This window comes from Protopterus annectens, chromosome 12.part0 (assembly GCF_019279795.1).
Source record: "Protopterus annectens isolate FY-2018-M chromosome 12.part0, PAN1.0, whole genome shotgun sequence".
In the NCBI taxonomy this organism is placed as follows: Eukaryota; Metazoa; Chordata; order Ceratodontiformes; family Protopteridae; genus Protopterus; species Protopterus annectens.
Genome location: NC_056746.1, coordinates 903914347 through 903938852, shown reverse-complemented (window position 1 = coordinate 903938852; position 24506 = coordinate 903914347).

The following is a 24506-nucleotide window of genomic DNA, read 5'->3' as shown; positions in this document are numbered from 1 at the left end:
TAAACAAGCTAGCCCTCTGGCCAATAGCAAAAACACACTTTCATGTCACAAACAATGAGTCACAGCTTAAAAGAGACCAGGCTACACTATTCTGATATTAGAGTGAAGACTAATGAATTCTTAAAGTAAAAATACTGTCTGAGGCTTCCATAAATGCAGAGAGTTAAACAAGTTACAGCTGTAAAGCCAAACAGAAGTGCAGGAACTCACAGTAAAGTAATGTGTCAATAACCCAAGGCACTAAAAGTTAGAACATGGAGCAAGGACACAGCAAGCAATGCACAGATATTAAAGCAACACTAGTAAATTGCAAGTTAAAGTGCAAATCAGCAGTGTTTAGTAAATATTCAGATCTGGATATGGATTCAGCAAATGTAGTGGTAAAATCAATAATCTTTAAATGTAGTTTTGACGTGCAAAAAGTCTATAAAAATGGACAAGTATATCAACAGTTCTAGTATATATCAAGAAAGAGTGCAACTCAGCACTTTAAAGTACTTATTTAGCAGTGGATGGATCAGGAGTCAGCAAAAAGCCTGCATAATCAATGCATGGTTGACAAGCGACTGGACTCTCTGTATACAAACTGTAGAAAACCTCAGATAAAAAAGATAAATCAGAAAGCTACATACTAAATAAGTATGAGCCCAGGAAAGTGCCCTGTGGGACACCCCCTACTGTAACGTAAAATTTTACCTGATGAATTCCTGTATGATACTTGCCATGTCCTATTCGTTAACCATGCAGCTACCCATCTTATGAAAATTGCATAAATACCTAGTTGTTCTAATTTATTGATCAATGTTTTGTGTATGACCCTCTCAAAAACTGAAGACAAGTCTATTTAAATTACACCACAACACATTTTCATTCCTGTTACTGTAGTAACATAAAGCTTCATGTTACAGGTTGTTATAAACCTATTTTCAATATATATATATATATATATATATATATATATATATATATATATATATATACTGATATATGATTCAACTCTCAACCTTTCTAATTTTGAAAATAATTAAAAAAATAATCTTCTGTATTATTTTTCTACAACAAGAAACTAGACTTTTGAATCTACCTGATTGTTTAGTATGTGCTATAAGGATGTTGTTAAATGTGTAATTATTTGTTTAGTACATAATGTGAGGATATTGTTTTGCATGTCTAATTATTTCTTTAGCATGTACAGGGATGATGTTGCAGTTCAAGTATAACTATTTTGTTTAGTAGATACTGTACAGATAGTGTGGGTCATGTACACATTTGTGTTCAGTATGTTTAGTGATAAGACTATTGAACTTGTATGATTATTTTTAAGTATGTGCTGTAAAGATGTTGTTGAGTGTGTATAATTATTTGTTTAACATGTACTGTGTGAATTTTGAGAAGGATGCATGGTTATTTCTTTAATATGTACTGCTAGGGTATTGTGGACAATGTGTAATTATTTGTATATTATGTACTGTACAGATGCTGTGAGGCATGAGTATTTGCTTAGTGCGCTCTCTAAGCATGTTGTACATTAATGGGATGTTTTGCTGTAGATTTTCTCCTTGGACCTGAGTTAGAACAGACTTCTAGTGGCAATAAATATGTTTAATATAGCCTGAGAGAGATGTCATAGTGGGCAAAGGGACATTAAAAATGACAGAGCAGTTTTATCTTTTTCCGCTTCGCTAGTATATAATGTAGTGGCTGCAGGGGCAGGGATGCACTCAGGCAATGGTCCCTCATCTTTGCAGCTGCATGTTAGAACTGTCTCTCTCACACACACACACACACACACACACACACACACACACACACACACACACACACACACACACACACACACACACACACACACACACACACACTCATATATAACAAAATTCTGCTCCTTGTTTGGTTTATGTTTTGATTTCTATGTTACCTTTCCTGATGGACAAAAAGAATTTACTGACTACTTCTGTTTTCACTACATTTCTTAAGACAACTAGATGCTGCAGCTTTTGGAATTTTAGTCATGAGAATAATTTTAATTTAAACATGCAAAGTTAGACTAAAATAATGGTAATATTAAGGATTTCACTTGTTTTTCTCATGTGGCAGTCCTAACTTTGTCATTTATGTCTTTTGAAAAAAGCAGTGCAAATCATGTCTGCCTTGTTTGTTTGTTTGTGTCTTTCAGCTTTTCCCGGTTAGGGGTTGCCACAGTGGAACTCCGGTCCGCTAATGATTGGCAGTAGAGTTTTACTTGCTGGCTTGCCTGGCCTAACACACAACCTTCAACGAAGGAACGCCCATTCACGCATGTCGCCACACAGAAGACGCTCTAACTGAGAATCGAACGGGCAACGTCTAACTGTGAGGCGACAGCGCTACCGCAGCACCATCACCGCAGTCTCGGATATGTAACGTATAATCAGTTTCATAGAGTTATCCACGGCAGGAAATGTAACATATAATCACGTTCATAGTGTTATCCACATCAGGATATGTAACACATAATCACTTTCATAGTGTTATCCACATCAGGATATGTAACGTATAATCACTTTCATAGCAAATCATGTCTGTCTTGTAATTTTAACAAAAAAATACTGACTTTACAACAGAAATACTCATAGCCCATTAAGAAAGCAGACCAGTTTTTGTTTTCCATGGGTCAGATAATATTTCCTAAGCAGGAACAAGATTTATGGTTGCTGTAACATAAAAAGGATCACAAATCTTAGTGGCAGCCATTTCTAAATAAATTTCAAACTACAGTCAGATTTTACAGAAATGATTTATTACACAGAGAGAGGCAAACCCCGGCCCACTATTCTGCAATAATTTAGATGTGCCATCTAAACAAAACACTGTGAGTAAACAAATGCAAAGCTTACTTTCAGTAAGTTTTAGCCCTCATGTTTTTGGAATCAAGTTAATCTGTTTACACTGATGTACACAAGAGTGCTGTGGTCTATGTGATGTAATCAGCTCTGCCATTTTTTTTTTTTTTTTGAAAATGATCCCATCTGTAAACATTCGGACTGGTATTTATAGGTGTTATGCTCAGGCATAACAGCAGTCTGTTTTGCTTGTGTCTAACACAGCCTTAGTGAGATTCACAGAGGTCAGCTGCACTTCTATGCAGTAGCCTTGAACAAACTTATACAAATGAGGGAATAATGAGCTTAATCTGAAAAATATTATAGAACTTCTTATGTTAATTAGTCCACTTTCTGCAGTTTGTGATTCATAGTCTTTTTAACACATTTCCATGCCATCTGCAGAGGCACTATGAAAGGAAAAAATTGTGCCTTTTCTACATTGCATTTGGTGATGATGCTTGCTTTTGCTGCTAGCCTAGTTATTTCTTGGTGTGATTGGTTGGTCTTGGTTGAGCCAAAATCAGTTGCACCCAGCAGCACTTGCTGGCCAAGAAAGTGATGATACAGACAAAGAATAATCTAATATAACTGATAATCAAGAAATGCCTAATAGATTTACAATAGACATAGATATTTTAAGGGCTTTAGTGAGTATGTATGGCCCACAGGTAGAATCTGGAAGGATGCATGGTCTTCCTATACCTCTGGCTACAGATACTAAGGTATATAGAGCCCTCAATATACTTACCACAGGGACCTTCTAGAGACAGACTGGAAACACATTGGGTATTTCTCTGGCTTCTGTCTCAGGGATACCTCAACAGTTCCTTGACATACTCTTGGCACAAGTTGCCCATTACTTTTCAATATCTTTACTAATCAACTCTATACTTCCTGTCCCCAGTCATCTCTGATACAATATGCTGATGACTCTACAGTCATTACCATTGCTGACACACCCTCTGAAGTCATCTCTACCACTCAGGCATCCTTTAACTCAGGAGAAACCTGGATCTTACAAAAATCTGCATATTCTGAACCCTAAGAAAACAGAACTCCTACTTTTCTTACCCAAAAATGTCAACCACCTTAAACATAGCTTCTCTATTCAGTCTCTAAACAACCCTCTCATCAAAGTTGAATCAAGCACAAAACTCTTAGTTATCATCATAGATGATCAACTAAAGTTTGACTTACATGTTAATAACTGTATTCAGAAGACCCACGTAAAACTGGGCCTCCTATACAGAAATAAAAAGTTTCTCACTAACAAAGCAAAAGTAACCCTCTCGTAAGCTTACCTCCTACCCAGTCTATTGTATAGCTCTCAAATCCTGACAAATCTCAACTCTTCTCTCCTTACTAAATTAGAATCAGCCTATAACAAAGTAGCTAGATTTGTAGCACACCAAACATTTAAATCTCATCACTGTCTCTCACTAAAAAACTTAAACTGGCTAGAATTACCACACCAGCTTCTCCCCTCTCAACTCCAGATTATTCACTCCATTCTATACCAGCCCTCCTACTGCCCCAGCTTATCTCCTGTTATCTCTCATTATTCTCCCACCAGATCTCTATGCAGCTCAGACCAAAACCTTCTACACATCAACAGATCTATAAACCCAAAACCAAAATGGGATGCAACCTCTATAGTTATCAGCCTGTCCTTTTTTGGAATAAGCTTCCATTAGAAACTAGGTCCCTCAATCAACTTAAACAATTCAAGGCAGCTACCTAGGAATGTTTAAAAATTCACTGGCCCTGTCACTGTACTCACCCTTCCAAATCTTCTCTACTATCCCCTAAAACTGTGCTCTATCTGCCTACTATGTTGTATTGCTTAACTGACCTCTACTACTTTTATACCTCATAGCTCTTCCTAGCCTTCTTCACCTCTCTTGTACCTGGCGTATTCACCATGAACAGTAAACTCCTCTTACTACTACTAAAATATGCATCTCTCATCTCTCTCCCACTTTTGAAATATACAGTAACAGCACCTACATTACAATTTTCTTTATTTCTGCTATAGATGTAAACATTATATTACTTTGTTATACTGCTTTATTTATTGATGTACTGTAAATATTTTCAATTCTTTCAATGGTAAACCTTCATTGTAACATTTGTGGAGTTTTTCTCCCCGGGCCTCCACTGAAAAAGGGCTATTCCAGCTCAGTTGGACAATTACAGTCAACAACTGTAAAATAAATAAATAAAAAATAAATTTATCTGCCAGTGTCACAGCAGGACCAAGCCAGAGCCATGAGTGCCTTCTATAGAATGGCACATTTCCCTGAGGTGCTTGGTGTGAAAGATTGCACCCATGTTACTATTATGGTCTCATCAGGACCGTGGGTGAGTGATACCAAAGAAGAAAGGGATGCCACTCCATCAACTGCCAGGTAGTGCATGATGCATAGGCATACATCACCAACATGTTGGCCTACATTTTGGCAGTGTCCATGATTTACAAATGTGGCACACAATCTCATTCTACTTTCTCTACCTGCACAGTATGATGCCTCATAGCCACCTAGTTGGTGAGTAGAAATTTTAATTATAATTAATTATAACTATGCAGTTAGTTGTGCTTTGGAAAAAGTATTGCTTAGTACTAAACCATCGTTTCCTTGTGGTATCTGCCACCCATTTTCTTTTCTTTTTTCTTTTCTTGTGTTTTCCAGGTGATGCAGGCTATCCACTCAAGATTTAGTTAATGAACCCTGCTCAGGCTCTATCAGAGGTGCTGAAGACAGGTACAGCATCACCTTGTCTCAGATACGCGTTGTCATTGAGTGAGCGTTTGACCTGCTGAAAGCCTGTTTTTCAGTTTGATCCTGCTACTGCATGCAGGACATTTCCTGCATGTTGCACTTTGCACAACATAATCATGTCCCAGTATGGTGGTGAACTTCCCCAAGTATACGTCCCTCCACGAATGACGATAGTGTTGGTGACCATTTCGCAGCAGTCGTAAGGCAAAGAGGCAAATGAAATAAATAGAGTATAATTGATATATGCAGTTCTATGTGTCTGCTATGCGGTGTGGTGCATGGCCTACTGTCACTCTATAGCAGACTTTCCCTCTTATTTTTAAAGAATTTTTTTTTAAATATAGGTACTCATATGGTTTATGTAAATTTTCTGTTTATTGTTACCATATACCGAGTCATGCCTGACTATACACTGAGATCTGTGCAGTGAATAGAAATGCCAGCATGTAAAGAATATGTACATTTCTGTACTGTAATGCACATACGTTTTCTGTAAGGACTGCTGTGAGATACTACTTCTGCCTCAATGTTCATTAACTGATAATTACGTTTCCACCACTTGGCAGAGCAGGTGGAAGAAATTCTGTGTATTTGTATTTGTATTGATAATGTACTCCACCTTGCAATTTTCATTAGAGCCTATCTTCTACAGGAAAAGAAAGTTATGTAACATTTATTTTGGTATATCCTAATGTTTCTGTACTTTTTTCTGATTAAAAAAAATAATCACTTTTCTGTTCTCTCTTCAAATACTGCACATCAGATCAATTCATTTTGTTATAGATACCAAACTTTGTGTCATCAGAACTAATAGCTATCATCATCATCTGTGCAGTGCTGAGGGTAAAGAGGAAAGAGTGCTGCAGATGATGGAGAAATTAATATTACTCATGTAATCATTTTCCAGTGTTGTGTTAGGCTGTTAATAGTGTACTGTCTTTCACTGTGCTGCTCTCACACTTCCTTTTATTGTTTTATTTTTAATTATCTTTTCTTTAACTGCAAACAATAGCATTATTCAACATAAAATCATGCTGCTGAATAGGTCCTTAATACTACTTACTATACATTGCAGTCTGCAGATTACCCCTTCCCCTTGTTTTACTTTATTTCTGTTGTTACAAGCATTAGCATTACTCAAGTGCTTAAAAGGCTCTTAATACACTGGTCTACATTGCATTCTATAGTTTTCCCTCCTGATCTTCCTCCCACTTTTTTTTTTTTTTTTTTTTTTACATTTCCTTTGACTTTATCCAGTGACATTTGTGTACTGAAATGCATGTCAATGAATTATGTGACATTTTCAGTAGTTGCTCTGCTAATCCTAACTTACACTAGTTCAAATGTGTGATACACAGCGTCCACTTAGGATAGGGTGGGTGATGGTACCTATGATTGTGAGGAAGTGCTACCAGATGAGCTTGATGCTGGCTTGCTGTAATATCATGACCTACTGTATGCAGGTGATCCTACAGATAAGTCCTGCATGACTGAGACCTCAAATGACAGATTCTACTAATTGTAGATGAATGCTGATGAGGCCTGTAAGACTTCTTTTTGTGTTTTGCCCCCACATTTTCAAGTACTTTCCTGAGAAACATGTGGTGTTGGGCATACTATGCTCCCACATGCCAGAACAGTACCCTGTCCTCTTCCCATCCACCACTGTTTCCTACTTGAGTCTGGTAGATCCTCACTAATGTACACATAGAGCCTGACATGGTGATATTTGCACCACCACCATTGTTTCCTACTTGAGTCTGGTAGATCCTCACTAATGCACACATAGAGCCTGACATGGTGATATGTGCACCACCACCATTGTTTCCTACTTGAGTCTGGTAGATCCTCACTAATGCACACATAGAGCCTGACATGGTGATATGTGCACCACCACCACTGTTTCCTACTTGAGTCTGGTAGATCCTCACTAATGCACACATAGAGCCTGACATGGTGATATGTGCATCAACACCACTGTTTCCTACTTGAGTCTGGTAGATCCTCACTAATGCACACATAGAGCCTGACATGTGCACCACCACCACTTCATCTAAATTTGGTACATTTAAATGCCATAGCTGCTCCTGTTGTGAAAATATTTTTTGTGAAAACAGCGACCATTTTGTGCATCCAGTAACTAATAAGAGATTTAAGTTTCACACATTTGCAACATGCATCACTACACACATAGTATATCTAGCCACCTGCGTGGCATGTGATTCCTTCTATGTAGGCAAAACTACACGGAAGCTGAAGGAAAGAATTACAGAACATAAATCAGATATTAGGAGGCACGTAGATAGAAATGCACTCTATAAACACATTTCGGATTGTGGAGATGGACATACATTTAAATTTAGGGCTATAGACTCTATACATCCTTCGGTTAGAGGTGGGGATATAAATAATGCCCTTGAAACTAAAGAATATAGATGGATTTTAAGATTGGCTAGTGACTCACCTCCTGGCCTAAACAGTATGGTTAGTATTAAACCTATATTGATTAAGCTTAGTAGAACTAAGCTGTGATTTGATCTATATTTTTCTTCTTATTATTTTTTTCTTGTATTTTTTATATATTTTTTTTTAAAAATTTTTTGTATTAAGAGCTTTTAATATATGTCTAGTTATGCCTTTAATGTGGGTCATATGATTTTGGCTGTTGGTCATGTGACTATCTTGGGACCTATATATATTGAGAATGTACTCATGTATTTTAGTATTGAGAAGGATTATTTCCGAAAGCTTTGCTCGCTATTAAAGTGTTTTTTTACTGACGTCCTGGTTTTTGCTTTGCTAGATCCTCACTAATGCACACATAGAGCCTGACATGGTGATATGTGCATCACCACCACTGTTTCCTACTTGAGTCTGGTAGATCCCCACTAATGCACACATAGAGCCTGACATGGTGATATGTGCACCACCACCACTGTTTCCTACTTGAGTCTGGTAGATCCTCACTAATGCATACATAGAGCCTGACATGGTGATATGTGCACCACCACAACTGTTTCCTACTTGAGTCTGGTAGATCCTCACTAATGCACACATAGAGCCTGACATGGTGATATGTGCACCACCACCACTGTTTCCTACTTGAGTCTGGTAGATCCTCACTAATGCACACATAGAGCCTGACATGGTGATATGTGCATCACCACCACTGTTTCCTAATTGAGTCTGGTAGATCCTCACTAATGCACACATAGAGCCTGACATGGTGATATGTGCACCACCACCACTGTTTCCTACTTGAGTCTGGTAGATCCTCACTAATGCACACATAGAGCCTGACATGGTGATATGTGCATCACCACCACTGTTTCCTACTTGAGTCTGGTAGATCCTCACTAATGCACACATAGAGCCTGACATGGTGATATGTGCACCACCACCACTGTTTCCTACTTGAGTCTGGTAGATCCTCACTAATGCACACATAGAGCCTGACATGGTGATATGTGCACCACCATACTGCACATGAGTGTGACCATAACATTAGTCTTATTCTCTACCATTTTCATCATACCTCTCAACCTGGAAACATCAAAAGTCTGGACAAAGACCTATGGAAAGTAGGTACAACTGGCCAAAAATCTGTATGCTGACTGGCATAAAATTTGTGTACATAATTATGCAACCCCGCCCACTTCAATGGAATTGTGGAATAGCAGCATTCAAATGCAAATGACAAAATATTAAACCATCAGAATCTATTCACGAAATGTTGAAAGCAGAAATGTACAATTTGCAGGCAGCTATGCATAATTGCTGTCACGTGTTGTCAAAGTCTTTGCTGCAGAGGGATGATGGTTACATTCCTCCATTCATTTGTCACAAAGGCCATCTGTAGGCCACTTTTAAATAGTGATTCTAGAGGTCCTGAAAGGTTGTGTTTCATGTTATTACTGCACCTTGGGATATTATCGGGGCCCATGGATGCAGTGCTCTTAGCCTTGGAGAGTGCATCTAGGATCTGTTTCCTATTGGTAGTTAGGGGTATTTCCTAGGGGAGGGGGATGGTAAAATTGGAGCTAAATTTGTCCACCTACTGGTAGTTGGGGGTATTTCCTAAGGGAGGAGGGTGGTAAAATTGGAGCTAAATTTGTCCGCCAGTAGATTATTTAAAATCAATATAGGTGGTTCCATTTACAGCTATTAAATGTAATCCACCATCTTATAGGTTCATAGTTCATAGGTGTTTACTAGTCTAATGACCACAAGGGCCTTTTTAAGCCTAGCCATGCATCCCTAATCTCTGACGACTTCTGATTCCCTTGATAAGTGTAAGCATGGGTCTGAGAGATGAACCATTTACAGTTTATTTATTTTATTTATTTAACATTTGTTAACTGGGAAAGTCTGACTTGGAATGAGCCAATTTTCAGAGGATGCCCGGAGATAAATGGTCCAGATGCATGTCTTTGCAACGTGGGAGGAAACCGGAGCACCCGGAGGAAACCCACACAAATGCAGGGAGGACATGCAGACTCCACACAGAAGGCACTCCAGGTGAAAATCGAACTGGAGAACCTCTTGCTGTGAGGTGACAACTCTACCTCTGCACCACTGTGCCATCCAACAGGCTACCTGTTTGCATCAGAGACATAGGTGACAAACCAGTGATGAACTTCTGGTTTCCCATCCAGTTGTCCAGGTTGCACTTGAATTGGATTAGGGAGGAACTCTGCTTCACATGCATGGGGAGCCTGTTCCATAGATGGGGTATTCCCTGGGATACATGCCTATCTCTCCAGCAGGTCCTATTTATATCACATGCAAGGTTTAAGTCTTTAGAACTGGTAAGTCTGGTACTGTTTGTTTTGTGGATATGCAAGAGGTCCATCAGAATGGGGTCTGACAATGCCCTGTATGCTAGGCATAGATCTCCCCTCAAAAGCCTGTAGGAGACAGAATACAGGGATAGGGCCTTGAGGTGGTCTGCATAGGACATATTACTTATGCCCTGTATTCTTTTAGTGAGGAACCTCTGTGGACGTTCCAGTTGTTGGATATGCCTGGTTAGGTATATACCAAAGGGGGCACTGTACTCAATGATAGGTCTGATGAATGCCAACTACAGTAGAACAATGACTTCCTTGGACTTAGATGCCATACCTTTGTTTATAAGTTGTGTAACATAGAATGATTTCCTCACCATTGTAGACTGTAGACATGTGATGATCAAGGGCTAAATTACTATCAATGTATGTCGCTAAGTCCATGACTACTGGGTCAAGTCTAAGAGGTATGTTGTCAATATGATAGCTACCAGAGATGGATGACTTCCCAAAGGATACTATTATGCATTTCTTGGCATTTAGTTTTAGTCCATGACTCTGACACCAGTTCTTTGTCTGTGTCAGCCAATCCTGGAGTATATTTGTGTCAGTGTGAGATTCAATGACAGCTCCTAATTTGCAATCATCTGCAAAGTTAGTCAGTCAGAGACCACTGACATTGGCCTTGACTTCTGAGAAGTAAATGCCAAAAAGAAGTGGTCCAAGGACTGATCCCTGAGGGACTCCACTTGTGACTGGCCTCTTTAGAGGTGGACTCCCTAGATTGCCAGTTTTATGAGAGATAGAGTGAAATGTTGATCCAAAATCAGGGGTATCTGAGAGGTATAGTAAGGGCTCTATTTTTAAAATGAGACAAGGTGGGGAGGCAGCATGTGCAACTTGCAAGTACAAAATCAGAATTTATGCTTATATTCTTGCATTCGCTATAGCAGTGACAATAAATAAATATATACAAGAGAAAAATGTAGCTAGTCTACTGCTTTATAAATTAGACATTGCCTGTAACTGGAAATTAATGTTCTGATTCCCTCAGAAAACAGTCCTATGTGCATTCTGTTTTCTTTCCTTTAGTTTTAAAAAGTCAGTATTATAAACAAAGTACTTCTCAAGTTATTATTGTCCATGTGATGCCCGTGCACTGGCACAGTAATCAAGGAGCCTCAATCCTCACCCCTAACACCAGTGAGGGGCATCCACATTGGGAAGTATAACAAGTACACACACAGTAAATTACAATTTCCCTTAAGAGCACACAGAGATCACAGTCAGTCTGGGGCTGGTTTCTCTCTTTCTCTCCAGATCCCCAATAAGACTCCCCACTGGCACAGCTATAGAGTGGAGTCCTTAGCCAGGGTAGCAAGCCAAGTCCTCCCAGCACTCCTGTCCAACCAGTGCTTTGTGTTCCTGCCCAAGTAGCTGGCACACACACACACACACACACACACACACACACACACACACACACACACACACACACACACACACACACACACACACACACACACACACACACACACACGCACACACACACACACACACACACACACACACACACACACACACACACACTGAGATATGACATATACAAACACACAGACACTCCTGGTATGCCCCTTCTGCCCAGACTAAAAGGTAGTAATCCACTGCCAACAGAACCCTTAATATCAGCTACTAAAAAGGCCCTTACCCAAAGGGTGACCAATTTCACTGTGTAATATTACTGATATCCAAATAGTAAGTGTGACTGAGCAGCAAGACTATTGGTGTGGCTTAGTACAGTATTACTAAATACATGCAATGTACTCTAGAGCTTAAATTATCTCTACACAAAACAGCCACAGTTGAAAGGTTTAAAATATTTAATAATAAATAATAAAAACACAAGACAATACTTCTTACTGCACAGTGCTAGTCAAGAGTTTAGACATCACAGGAAAATGCTTAAAATAATACTGTAGAATAGTTCTGATATAAATATAGAAAGCAGCTAGACTAAACTGACTATTTTCGATCTTTCCCTAAGAGCAATCACAATTCTAAATAAACTTACATATAGAGCAAAAGCAGAGTGCTGGTGAGTTGTTGTCAGCTTTAGACAAAATCCAAAAAATGTGTACTGACTCATTTTAGATTACATCATTCTTCTCTAGTTCCCAGGCTAACAGAAACTCAGAGTTTAACATATCTTTGATCTTGCACCTGGTCAGGAAACCACAGCAATTAAAGACATCATATATATGTAAAATCCAGCAATTAACTCTGGTCTCAAAACAATAGAAATAATCTGCTGGTCCAGACATCATGACTCTGAGTTTGAGATAAAACAGTCATACAAGGCTTGATTTACCAGCTTTCTTCCAGCAGAGTGCACTGTTGTGACATTTTTGACGTTCAACATTTAACACAATTTTCTTACATTTAAGAGAAAAAGTCTGTGGCTTATATTAATATTTACAAATGACAGAATTATCTACAAAATTCTATCTAGCCAGGCTGGCAGCCTTCACAGTCCACACTAAAAATTATGCTGAATCATTATTGTAACATCCACATTGGTGATTATCATGCACTTTGGAGGAAAGATTTCCAACCAGGAGGATAATGCAACAGCAAGCTTAGTTCTGGATATAAGTGGCATCATTTGCTAGGAAATCGGCATTCTTGGCAATAGGGAACACTTTGTATCTTTTTTATTCCTGTTTGTGTGGCATATAATATATTACTGTTCTCTCAAATGCAAATTACATTGACCTTTGTATGTTTGACATCATTGCGTGTTTTTAATGTTTTATAAAATTCGAACTGAACTTCCAAGGCTAATGATGCAAAGCATGAACGTTATAAATAAACAACCTAACCCTGATATTTCATTATTGTATGAAGCATTCTGTGGCAGTATAATGATCTTAAAATAAAGATTAGTATTGTCTTGTTGCTAGAAAGTAATATACTGTAGAACACACGAATCAGGTAAGTAAACTGAAATTAATTTTCTTGTTTGCTTACAACCTCCAGTGGGGTTTACATACCTGCAGCAATTAACAGGATGGTTTAGACCATTTCAGTTACCCATATGTTAATGCCGATTGAGTTGTAATTTGGAAATTTGAGGCACTACTTGTTGATGAGGCTGTTCCCAGTTTGTCTTTCGTTTTCAGTTCGGTTTCACATACATTTTGACATTTGTGTGTGTCTCTGTGTTAGGAGTTGTGGTGTGTGGGTAGAAACTGGCTGGGGAGCTTTTTTATGGTGATGCATCATGATATAGTGGTGGCGCAAGCATGGGTTCTGTCTGAAAGTGGTAAGGGCCTTTGGTAACAGAAAACAAATTACTCAGATGGACTATCCTTGAATGTTGAAAGAATTGACAGATTGTTGGGCAAACCCAAACATGATTTTTGTGAGGAATGGAGTTTTCTCACAGGTGAAGGGCCCACCCAACCTCCACCCCTGTCCCAAGGTTCCTGAGTGCGACAGCAGCTCCAGTAGTCCTCCTCTCCTTTTTGGCTGGCTGCCTTGCTCCAGTCATGGCCATATTGTAATTGTTTTGTTTTTTTTTTAACTTTCCTTTCCCCAAACAAAATTGGGATTTAAAGGGGCCACACAGGAACTCGTGGCACCCTATTATTTAAACCCCACAATTGGTAATTACAGAGGAATTTGGTACGGTTGAGAGGTATGATTTCCATGTAGTGGTAGAAATTCTCATCTACACCCTGAAATATTCTGACCATCTCTAAGTCAACTGTAACACTGGAGGTTACAGTTTTGTGGGAGTTATGATTTACAACAGATCTCTTTTAGATATTTAGGTAAAAAAACAGGATGATTGAACTCTAAATACTTGCCTTTTATGAAAGAGTTTCATATGAACTCTTCACTTGAAGCATCTAACTGTCATCCATCACATTTTATTAACACTTGAGCACTAAAACCAGCCATCTTACATTAAGAGGGCCTCCTTGCACCCTTGTGACAGAATTGTGCAGCTCAGGACCCATCTGGGTTGAGGATTGCTAGAATAAGGTTCTGTGTGGGACTTTCTTACTGGTAGTTTGTGTTAAAACTGTTTAAAAATGTGCTTGTATTTAATCCTCACATTTACGTGCAACCGAGCATCGTACAGCTGATCTGACTTGCCTACCCTCTAACAGTACTTATGGTTTAACCTAGTACAATGGACAATCAGTTTCCCAAAATTTCTCCAACCAACCTGATTGACATGGGCATCCTCAGGCAATGTAGTAATTACCTCATGTATACTGATAACCATTTGCTCCTACAGCAAACAAATACAGTATGTGAGAGATGTGACTATACTATGAAATTAGAATCAATCCTCTCACATAACAATAAACAAGACATCAAACAGGTTGTCAGCACACACACCTCTCCTCTCACAAAAGATAAAGTCATGACACATAAACCCACATATGTGGAGGTACTCACTATGGGCGTACCAAAATACCAAAGACTTCCCAAGCACAAGTCTCACACATACTAGAGCACAACCCAGGTCTACTACACATACCAATACACATACCAGTGTCTCACCAAATAAGGCCGTAAGGCAGAACACCTCAAAAGTAAATGTCCTGATCATAGGAGATTCCATAGTGAGACACACAGATGTCCTCCTTACCAGCCTGGACAAGGAGAAGGTCATGGTTAGCTGCCTGTCAGCTGCCATGATCCTTCAAATCACACATGCACTCAAGTCACGCAACAACAATTACCATTATGACTCTGTCATTGCACATGTTGGGGTGAATGACTTGAGATGCACCTCCCTGGACTATACGAAGAGAGTCATGACTAAACTCTCAGATTATGTGTACCAGGCAGGTATGTCCCTAGCCCAAAGCAGCATTCTACATTTACACAGGATAATGCCACAATATAAACAAAAATGATTGATTTAAACAATTGGCTTAGCTTCTGCTTTTAATTCAGGGGGGATCCAGTATCTGCCAGCCTGGAAAGACATGGTTGACAGACCACACTGCTTTGCCATAGACGGTCTTCACCTGTTTCTTCTACACTTTTGAATACTGGCAAAGATGCTGGCCTCCCCCATAGTGCCTTTTTTAGGCAATTCCAAAACAACAAAACATCTGACATACACAAATTCCCTACAGACAAACTCAAGATTATGTTTCTTGATGCTAGCTGCACTCCCTGGAAGCTCTCCTCACCTTGGAAGAGGCTAACATCTCTGCAGTCACTGAGAATTGGTTCAAGGCCACAGAGAGCACCCTGGGCATACAAAAATACAATGCCTATCACATATTCAGGCCTCAAAACAAGCATGAAAGAACAAAAGGTGGAGGTGCATCCATCTTCATTAAATCCAAATACACATTGAGACTGGTTAAACAGTATGACTCTCTTGAGCTAGTCCAGATCCAAATAACTATAGGTGATACACCCTACCACATGATTGCTAGCTACAGTTAGAAAAGTTAGCAAAGAATTCCTTTGCAAACAGTGAATAACATCAGCTAATTAGTGGGAGGAGCTGAGAAATAGCATTCCTCAGTTAGCTAGAAATATTTAGAGGCATCTCTATTTAGCCGGAGTGCTTGTTTGGCTTCTTTGCTGTACTCTGCATGAATATTGCTGAGCACTGTCTGCATTTTATTTTTCCCACCCACTCGCCCAATTGTTGTCATATTCTTAAACTTGGTGGCTTTTGAGTTGCCTGCCCATACTATAAATCTGATTTTGGACACTTCTCCCAGTCCCATCTCATCAGCTCATTCTACTGAGTACAGAGAGATCAGTTTGGAAGGCCCACCCCCTTAGTTTTTTAACCTTGAATTATCTTTTGTTTCCTCCCTTCCCACTTAACTTAAAAAACTGCACTTTTTTAGCTGCTTTTACTGTATTTGTGTTTCTTCCTACTTTATTGCTTTATTTTGCTTTTGCTGCTTGTTCTTAAAAGTGTTCAATTGCATTTATTCTGCTGCATTTATTACTACTTGTTAGTAGCCTGATTAAATTGCAGCTGTTATTCTAAGCCTCTTAGTTTTGGTTTAAGCACTTGCATTTCAGGCCAGTTGTTTTACATTAAGAAGGTTTGTGGTCTACACTCTTGTGGGAGGAGAGGGTAGCCTCTGCCCATCTGAGCTGGCAATTGCTGGTTGAAGGATTATTGTGCCTGTTGTTCTAAGTGTCTTGGTTCTGGTTTAACCACTTGAGTTCCAGACCAGCTATTTTACATTAGGAAGATTTGTGGTCTAAATTCTTGTTGGAGGAGAGGAAGCCCAGACCCTTCTAAGCTGGGAATTGCCGGTTGAAGGCTTATTATGTCTGTTACTCTGAAAGTGTCTTTGTTTTGGTCTAAGCACTTGGGATACAGATCAGTTATTTCACACTAGGAAGGTTTGTGGTCTGCACTCTTGAGGGATATTTTACTGAATTGCTGCTTTGTTTACAAATTGTTTATTTTTTTTTTTTTTTGCTGTTGTGACTGCTATTTTCTGCACTTTGATTTTCTAGTACATCTGTATTTTATAGCATAGGCTAGATTCAGGCTTTCTGAATCTAGACTGTTTTGGTATCATATGGGCACTAAAACCAGCCATCTTACATTAAGAAGGCCCCCTTGCACTCTTGTGGCAGAAGTGTGCAGTCAAGGAACCATCTGAGTTGGCTCTTGCTGGAATAAGGCTCAGTCTTGGGCTTTCCTATTGGTTACCTTGTTTAAAATTGTGTAACTTCACTTGAATTTATTTATATATTTATTTATTATGTATTTATTTATTTGCATTTGTTGACCGGGAAGGTCCACTGGGTCAAAAGTACTCTTTTTCAGTGGAGGCCCGGGGAGAAAAGCTCAACAATGAATATACATAGAATAGAAAACATTAAGAACAATAATTTAAAAAAAACAATGCACACATTTGAATAATAAGCAGTAACAGAGTAGGATACTACAACAAGTATCACAGTATTGTGTTTTAGCACAGTCAAACACTACCTTTCTACTGAAGGAATGGAATGGCAGGAGAGATGAGTTCAGGTTATGGGCTGTGAGTAGGTAGCACAAGAGCAAAGCCATTTGGAGGAGAGATGATGTCTCAAAGATTTTTTGAAGAGGGAGGCATTACTAGTGGATCTGAGCTGGGGAGGGAGACAGTTCCATAGTCTAGCAGATGAAATGGAGTGGAGCATTTGACCAGCCGAAAGGTTAGGTTTTCCTACTTGTAAAAGCACTTGATTTTCAGAGCGGAGTGCTCTGTTAGGGTGGTATAAGGTAAACAGGGAAGAAAGGGAAGGACAGGTAGATTGCTTGAATATTAGTTTATGGGCAGTTGTTAGTTGTATGTATGTAAGATGATGAGGTAGTTTTAGCCAGTTTAGTAGTCGCAGAGAGGAGCAGTAGTGAGAGGAGTGCTATTTATGACAAACTTGGCAATTTTATTGTAGTATGAGCCTGGTTTGGATTTAAGACTGGCCTGTATGTTGGTGGATAGAGGAGCCCCATATAAAAGTGATTGGAGCAAGAAGGAAGAAGCAATGGATAGTTTTGAGGAGTAATTTAGGAAAGTTTTGTGGCAGTATAGCATACCTAGTTTCTTTTGTGTTTTTTAATATTGCTATGTATGTGCAAGTCGAAGGTTAAGTGTTCATCTATAGTGACCCCTAAGAGTTTAGTATGTTTGACCACTTCGATGGCAGTGTTATCTTGGGAGAGAGAACAGTAAAAGAGTCTTTGTTAATGGTAGTGGACTTCTTAGGATTAAATATCATTAATTTGTTTTTTTAAGGGTTTAAGGCAAGGTGGTTGTTAGCCATCCATATTTCAGTGGAGCTAAGAGCTGACTGGGTAAGTTTCAGTTGTTTGGGTGAAGAACTAGCAGTGCAGATGGTAGTGGAGTCATCTGCATATTGGATGACTGTACTGTGGGTTAGAGTAGAGTGAAACTCATTAATAAAAATGCTGAACAACAGAGGCCCTTAGATGGATCCTTGGGGTACACCAGTGTTGGTGTTGAGGAAAGAAGAGAAAGAGTGTAGCCATTTTGTAGCTTGTTGCCTGTCTGTGAGGTAGTTAGTGAACCAGAGTAGTGTGGAAGGAGAGATTCTAAGTTGGACAATTTTTTTAAGAAGAGAATGGGAAATAGTATCAAAGGCTTTGGAAAGGTCAATAAGTAGTGAGGAGACAAGTTTCCCGGTGTCCCTAGCCCAGTTGACAGAGTCACAGAAAGATATGAAAGCTGTAGTGGTACTATGCCCTGGCCTAAAACCATGCTGGGTTAGCGATAGTAGGTTATTGCTGAGTAAGAAGTTTTGGAGTTGGTTGTGGATACATTTTTTCCAGGACTTTTGAGATGGGAGAAAGAATGGCGATGGGTCTAAAGCTGGTGATGCCTGTGTTGTTAAAACCTTTGTGCAGTGGGAGGATGAATGCCTTTTATCAAATGAAGGGAACATAAGATTCTTTCATGGACCTATTAAGAAGTAAGCTGACAGGATAGGCTATGGAGTTTGCAGCTATTTGAAGGAATTCTGGGGGCAGGTTGTCAGAAGCAGTAGTACAAGGTTTTAGTCTGAGAAGTAGTTTCTTTACAGTGGCAGTAGGGTTAAGTGCTAGAGCAAAGGAGGTATTAGTAGATGGGGGCTCAGATGGATTAGGCTGGTTAAGAGGGAAATTGGTGGTAAGATTATCTATAGTGTCTATGAAATATATGTTGAAGACTGTGGCTAGTTCGTTGGGGTTTTATGTCCCTATCCTTAAGCAGCATTCTACCTTCACCCGGGATAATGCCTCAGTATAAATAAAAAATGATTGACTTCAACAATGGGCTTAGATTTTGGTGTCCGTCCAGTGGAATCCAGTATCTGTCAGCCTGAGAAGATATGGTCGACAGACCACTCTGCTTTGCCCGAGACAGTCTTCACCTGTCACCTTGTGCCTTTTGCTTACTGGCAAAGGTACTTCCCTCCCTATAGTGCCTTTTTTTAGGCAATGTCATAAAACAAAATTTCCAATGAAAAATAATCCACTAGAGACAAACTCAAGGTTATGCTGCTTAATGCTAGGAGTCCAAATCAGAAACTGCAGTCACTGGAAACACTCCGTACCTTGGAAGATATCAATGTCTGTGCAGTTACAGAGACATGGCTCAAGGCCACAGAGATTAACCCAGCCATGCAAGACTACAATGCCTTCCACATGTTCAGACCTGAAAATCAGTATGAAAGAAACAAAGGTGGAGGTGTATCCATCTTCGTTAAAGACAAATGCACCTCAAAACTGGTCAAACAGTACTATTCCCTAGAGTTACTCCAAGTACAACTAACGGTAGGTAAAACCCCCTTCAATATCATTGTTAGCTATAGGTCCCCCACCATGAGCCACAAGAACCATTCTGCCTCCCTGGATCTACTTGAGTCACTCACTATATAACCAAACACATTAGTCATGAGTGATTTCAACTATCCTTCCCTTGATTGGGAATCATATACGAGCACAAACACGCTTACCCTAAGGTTCCTGGACTTTGTTAATACAAATGCTCTGGAACAGATAGTCTGCACTCCCACAAGGGGTGCAAATGTCCTAGACTTAGTCCTCACCAACACAGGGGGGTCTTTGCACTACCCCCTGTGTGTTGCTCTCCTTGGTAACGTCTGATAATAAATCAGTCTTGTTTGAAGTAACAATCATAACTGACCCCTCCTCAAGAGCTAAAAGGATGAAAAATGTCTCCAAAGCAAACTATAGCCTCCTATGCATGGCATAAACAGTTTCAACCCCTCTCTTACCACTGTCAACAATGACTCCTACACAGAGGTGTTCACAAATGCCCTGTATAAACACCTATACAAATGTATAGACTTGGCTGTATTTGAATGTATCAAAACAAAGTCCTCACAAAAAACAAGCCATCCTGGTGGACATCAAGAATAAATAAGTTATACAACAAGAGGAAGAAACTAATGTCTAAGAACAAGAGGGAACTGACTCAACAGAGGAAGTACACCCTCCACAGCTTGAACCATCAAATTAGACATCTTGTAATGTGTTCTAAAGCCAGTTATCAAGCTAAACTAGCAAACCTAGCTAAGGATAATCTCAAGGCATTCTTTAGCTATGTCAGAAATCTAAAAGGGAAGGCTCAGCTTTGTACTGAACTAGTAGTGGATGGTACCACTCATACTGACCCTGAGGACATCATCAACCTGGTAGCAGACAGACTTGGTACAAACTTCACCCCCTGTCCTTACCAAACATACCCCAAAGCATACCTGTCAGCAGTCCTCTACCTAGTATCTCTAAAGAGGAGGTCATAACCGCACTCTCCATGGCCAGAAACACAACCTCTATGATACTAGATAAATTCCAAGGCTGTGTGCTAAATGGTCTAAAACAGGACCTAGCAGAACCAATTGGCATTGTCTTCTACCACAGTCTAAGAATTGTCTTTGTCCCAGCAGAGTGGAAAACAGCAACAGTAATTCCCTTGCACAAAGGGGGTCCATCAAAGGACCTTGGGAACTATAGAACCATAAGCCTAACCAGCCTTATTTGCAAGGCCATGGAGAGAATCATCATGGACCTTATCATTAAAGACATATGTGACCTTTAAACTCTTGAGCCAACCCAATTTGGCTTTGTTAAGGGTAGATAATGCTTATTAAACCTGGTGGAATTCTTCAAGAATTTCAGCAAAGCTCTGGATGAAGGCAAAACAGTACATACATCCTATCTTGACTTAGCCAAGGCTTTGGACACAATCCCCAACTCAGGCATCATTGAGAAACTCACCCAGCTGGGAATTAACCCATATGTTACTAGATGGGTAGCCAACTGGCTCACCAACAAAATGCATACAGTCAAAGTTGAGGATTCCACCTCTACCAACAGAACAGTTACCAGTGGTGTACCACAAGGATCTGTGCTCGGCTTCCTATTGTTTGGAATCTATTTCTTAAAAGTCCAGGTGAAAATAGATGGCCTGTGGTTTACCAAGTTTGCCAATGACAGCACACTGGGTGTAATCATTAAGTCCTGCAAGGATGTTGACATACTACAAAAAAGGCTTACACAGACAAATGAGTGGTGCCAAAGCCACGGAATTAAACTAAATGCAAAAAAAAGCATTATCATCCCATTTGGCAAAGGGAAAGTCCCTGCAAATTACAATATTAACAGTAACCCCCTTAGCAAAAACCCTGTGGTGAGAGATTTGGAAACACAGGTTGATATCAACCTTAACTTCAATCACCATGTGTCCAAAGTGGTATGGAAGGCCTTTTATGTTGCACATCTCATAAGGAAGAGCATCACATCCAGAACTAAGGATGTTATAACTCCCCTGTACTCATCCCTCATCAGACCACTAATAGAGTACAATGCTCCCTTCTTTATGTACCTCACCAGACACCTGAAGCAGCTGGACAGACCTTAAAGGTTTCTCACCAAGAACATTTAGGGCCTTCAACACATGTCCTACATGGACAGATTGAAGGCCCTGTCACTGTAGTCTGTATCTGATAGGCTGCTGTGAGGTGACTTTTGTCTGGCCTACAAAGCAGTCTTGCACTCTGCCCTAATAGAAATGCTGCACATCTGCAAGTCAAATGAGACAAGATTCATTCGCTCTAGGGATCTTAACCTAGCCTGCAACATTAACAGGACATGCTGGAGAGACAGATATGTCTCCCAGAACTTGCCACTCCTCTGGATCAAACTTGCAATTCACATAAAACAAAGCTCCTCAATGACCCTATTTAAGTGTAACTCAGACAACTGGGTGGGAGACCATAAATTTACAGTGGGAGTGTCACCTATATCCTTCTTGGATAAGGGCAGTCAGTGCTGATCATAGACTCATGCTGCAAATATAGGCCATACAACCTGGTCAATAAGGGAACAAGGGTATAACATGGCTAGGATTATACAGGCCCTAAGGACCAATAGCCTAGTAACCTCCTATGAACCTATGAACAGCCAAACACCTTGGTCATGGGAGAGTTCAACTATTCTTCTACTGAGTGAGCAACGTACATGAGCACAAGCTATATTGCCCTGAGGTTCTTGTACTTTATTAATACAAATGCTCTGGAACAGTTAGTCTGCACCCACACAAGGGGCTCAAATGTTCTGGACTTAGTGCATGACCCCCGCTATTACTGAGTACTACCCTCTCTGTTTTGCCCTCCACAGTAATGTTAGATCATAAATCTGTCTCATTCAAAGTAACGATCAGATATGACACCTCTACAGAAGCAATAAAAATGAGAAATGATACACTTTTCCAAAACAAACTATAGCCTACTAAGTGATGGTTTGAAAAGCTTCAAAACCTTGGCTAACACAGTCAACAATGACTCCTATGCAGAGATGTACACAAATGCCTTGTATAACCACATAAATAACTGTATTGACTCTGCTGTACCTGTCAGGATCAAAACTAAGTCCTCCCATAAAAACAAGCCACCCTAGTGGACCTCAAATATAAACAGGTTATATAAAAAAGGAAGCAACTGTTATTTAAGAACGAGAGGGAACTTGGTCAACAGAGAAAAAATACTCTCCACAGCTTCATCAAGCAACTCAGACATCTGGTAAAGTGCTCTAAAGCTAGTCATAAGGCTAAATTAGCTTCCCTAGCTAAAGGCAATCATAAGGCATTCTTTAACCAAATCAGAAATCTAAAAGGGAATACCCAGCTATGTGCCAAACTCATAGTGGGCAGTACCATTCACAATGAGCCTGAGGAAATCGCCAGCCTGACAGACTTGGTGCAAACGTCACTCCCCTCTCCCCACCAGCCATACCCCAAAGCATATCTGACACCTGTCCTTTCCTCAGTATCACCAATGAGCAGGTCATATCCATGCTCTGCAAGGGCAAAAATATGGCTTCTATGAGACCAGGTAACATACCAGGTTGCTTACTAAACAATCTAAAACATGAACTAGTGGATCCACTTGGCACTCTCTTTAACCATAGCCTGAGCACTGGCTTTGTTCCAGCAGAAGGGAGAGCTGCACCTGTAATCTTCTTGCACAAAAGGGGTCCATCAACCAATCCTGGGAACTATAGACCTATAAGGCTAACTGACCTTACCTGCAAGGACATGGAAAGAATCATCATGGACCTTATCAAAAAGGACATAGGCAACCTTTAAATTCTCGATTTGACCCAGTTTGGCTTCATTAAGTGTAGATCATGGTTACTAGGCCTAGTGGACTTCTTCAAGAATGCTGCTAAAGCCCTGCATGAAGGCAAAGCAGTACATACTGCCTATCTTGACTTAGCCAAGGCTTTCAACACAATCTCTCACTCAGGTCTCATTGAAAAACTCTCCCAACTTGGAAACTGGACAGCAAGGAAAGGAACAGGAAACTGTGAAAACTCTGACACAGTCAATGTTGAGGACTGATAGGCCAGTGAGTTCCCGTATGACAGAGCAATGGATGGCACAGGATGCAATTGAAGAGAATGTGCCACAGGAGGATGCTATAAAACTTTCTATCGAATGCCCACAGGAAATGGAAACCAAAAAATGTGCCCTCGGTTTAGAAGAAAATGAGCCAACAGAAGAGTTGCTTGATTTAATAGAGAGAGATACACATATTAAGATCAATAAAAGAAATAGACTGCAGAAGGTCAATAAAATCCCAAAAGTCAGAAGTCTGATAAAACAAATGAATACAGTGAGTAGGACTGTCCATAGAGATCCATGCGATATAACAGAAGTAAACAAGATATATTACTGTGCAGTTAAATTAATAACTGATAAAGTTCTGCCACAAGAACACAAGGTAGTGAGGGAAAGGAAGAGAAGAAATTGAATACATCATGGAAGTATCGAACAGAGAAAACTATAAAGCAATTAAGACAAGAAGTGTCACTGTTAGAAGAGTACAGAGAAGGACACAGATCGACAAAAATACTAACAAAAGATAGATGTGATAAAAGCAATGCACAGTACTAGAACAGATCTTGAGCTATCATGCACTATTGCAAATAAACTAAAAATCTCAGCACTGCCAGAAAATCTTAGACGATACGCAGATAAATATAAAGGAAAAGT